The 2,779-nt window shown below is 36.5% G+C and overlaps 1 non-coding gene across 1 annotated transcript; it reads right to left on the bottom strand.

The window, feature by feature from the left end:
* On the bottom strand, positions 1 to 107 carry LOC139869543 (small nucleolar RNA R71). The gene has a single exon (XR_011766151.1). It is a non-coding gene; the product is annotated as a small nucleolar RNA R71 (small nucleolar RNA).
* Positions 108 to 2,779: the final 2,672 nt, after the last annotated feature.

Here is a 2,779-nt window from a genome sequence, read left to right as displayed (position 1 = left end):
AGACTTCAAGGAGAAATTGTTACGTTCACACAAAAGCCAAATGAAACATTATATGAGGCGTGGACAAGATTCGGAAGGATGTTGAGAGGATGTCCTCAACACGGTTTAGACACTTATCAAATAGTACAAATATTCTACCAAGGTGTCAACGTTGCTACAAGAAAAGACATCGACATAACAGCTGGTGGTTCCATTATGAAGAAAACCGCAACTGAAGCTTACAAAATTATTGATAACACTGCTTCCCACTCTCATGAGTGGCATCAAGAAAAAGATATCTTTCGATCATCTAAAGCGGCTAGAGCCGATTCTAGCCATAACTTTGATTCCGTTTCCGCAAAAATAGATGCTTTCGAGAGACGAATGGAAAAGATGAATAAAGATATTCACGCAATACGAATTAGTTGTGAGCAATGCGGTAGACCACACTTAATGAAAGACTGTCACATTGAACAAACGATGGAACAACGTGAGAATGTTGTCTACATGAACCAAAGGCTGGAAAATAGTTATCAGAATAATTATCAACCGCCAAGGCCAAACTTCAATCGAAATCAAAACATTCTTTACAATCCAAAAGGACCCGACAATAACTCGTATAACCAACAAGGTCCGAATAACCAACCAACTCAAAACAACACTTTCAATCAACAAAGACCTGGCTTATATAAACCACAACAACAAACCGAAGAGAAAAAGTCAAATATGGAAGACGTGGTATTCAAGCTAGTTGAATCTCAAACACAATTTATTGAAACTCAAACCCAAACGAACGAGAGGTTTGATCAGTCATTAAGAACTCAACAAGCTTTCATTTTGAATCTAGAAAAACACGTAGGTACTCTTGCTAGCATGATGAGTGAGAGGGAACAAGGAAAGCTACCGAGTAATACTGAAGTAAATCCTCGGAAAGAGAATGTTAATATGGTTTCAACAAATTCTGAAAAACCAGCTCCGGAAGATGGGAAGGTTTTAGATGAGAGTAAAAATGAAGAAGTTACACCACCACCACCAGAGTATGTAAAGCCAGTGGTGGCACCATATAAACCACCCATCCCGTTTCCAAGAAAAGGAGTTGAGTATGATCAAGTAATAGGTAATAAAGTTGGTGATACCATTGGAAAGAAGAAGAAGAAGAAGAATAAGAAAGTGCAAGAAACAAAAGCCGTAGAAGTAAACCCGGTGAATACAGTTCCACCAAAACCTCCACCTAGGGTAGGTGATCCGGGTGAATTTATTGTTCCTTGTCTACTTAGTGATTGTGTCATGTATGATGCACTGGCAGATTTAGGTGCAAGTGTGAGTGTTATGCCTCTTTCCTTATATAAGAGATTAGGTGTAGGTAAGTTAAGTCCAACGGATATGAGTGTTCGACTCTTTGATCAAACCATTAAGCACCCAGTTGGAATTGCTGACAACTTACCCATTCAAGTAGGTAATTTAACCTTTCTAGTCGAATTCATTGTCATTGACATAGAAGAGGACCCAAACATTCCTCTAATTTTAGGTCGACCATTCTTTGCGTCCACTGGGGCGTTATTTGATGTAAGAAACGGTAGAATGACACTTAGTAGTGGTGACAAATCTATCACCTTTATGATTCGAAAGTCTAAATCTCCACCAACCAAAACCGTTGAATCAGCAAAAACGATTGGTAAGAACCATGTTGTTTTACCAACTCCAACGGTAGTGCTTAACAATAATAAAACGCGTAAGTGTGGGGAAAATGAAGTAACGCCTAATGATGACTTGATAACAAAGAACCCCGTTGTTGATACGAAATTAAATGATCCCGTTATTAATAGTTCAATGAAGAAACTTATTAAACGGATTCGCGATGCTAGAACCAAGGGGAACTTTAAGTTATGTAACCGATTAGTATCCAATCTGTCGCCTAAAGAAAAGGCGAAGCTAATTGAAATTGTGGATATAACACATGAATCCGGGCAATGGCTTAAAGAAAAAGTCACAGATATGCAAGTTGATTATGGACCAAGAGAAATTGACGATGAAGTTAATCACAATTTCGACACCACAGCTACCTAAGTGTGAGGAGATTCAAATATTCTAAAAAGAAAATGCTGTTTGGAGTTAGTTGTTCTGTTCTCGTGTAGTTCCGAGAATGGAATCCGATTGGCCTTTTCCGCTAGCAGACACTAAAGAACTAGTTTTCTCCCCCATTCTGATTTTTATTTTATTTTGTAGGTTTTATATGAAATTAATATGCTTTTTAAATTTAAGTTTTGTGTGAATTTAAAAACAAAATTTACTTTATTTCATTAAGTAAAAAAATGATTTCTAAAATTCGTCGTGAGTTGAAGATTAGGTAGTTGAGCCGAAATTGCTTTACCCGAGGGCGGGACGAAAAATTTTGTTATCATTATTGATTTAAAGTATGCCAAAAAAATACTATGTTTTATAAATTTTTGAACGTGGGGTTATATACCAAACTTCAAAAATATGTATATATATGTTTGTATTTTATGTTATATACAAAACAGGGTAAAACAACGCCCTTTCAAAGACTATCATTAAGTTCAGCAAAAGGTACTAATTTTGACGACAAGAAGCAAAATATCAAATGTGAGATAACAACAAGATGTTTGCAAACTGGGTATTTTTAATCATTTCTCTACGCTAATCAACCTCATGAATTTATAATTATAGTCTGATTTCATGCAAATGAGGGCATTGCATGATCTCAAGTGTGGGGAAGGGTTATAAATTCTCTCGTTATAAATTCTCTCGGGTTTGCACTTGGTATATTTGCCAAATTTTG

The sequence above is a fragment of the Rutidosis leptorrhynchoides genome, chromosome 9 (genome assembly GCF_046630445.1).
Source record: "Rutidosis leptorrhynchoides isolate AG116_Rl617_1_P2 chromosome 9, CSIRO_AGI_Rlap_v1, whole genome shotgun sequence".
Lineage (NCBI taxonomy): Eukaryota > Viridiplantae > Streptophyta > Magnoliopsida > Asterales > Asteraceae > Rutidosis > Rutidosis leptorrhynchoides.
Note: the sequence above shows the minus strand (reverse complement) of the source record. Positions and strands in the feature narration are given on the sequence as shown.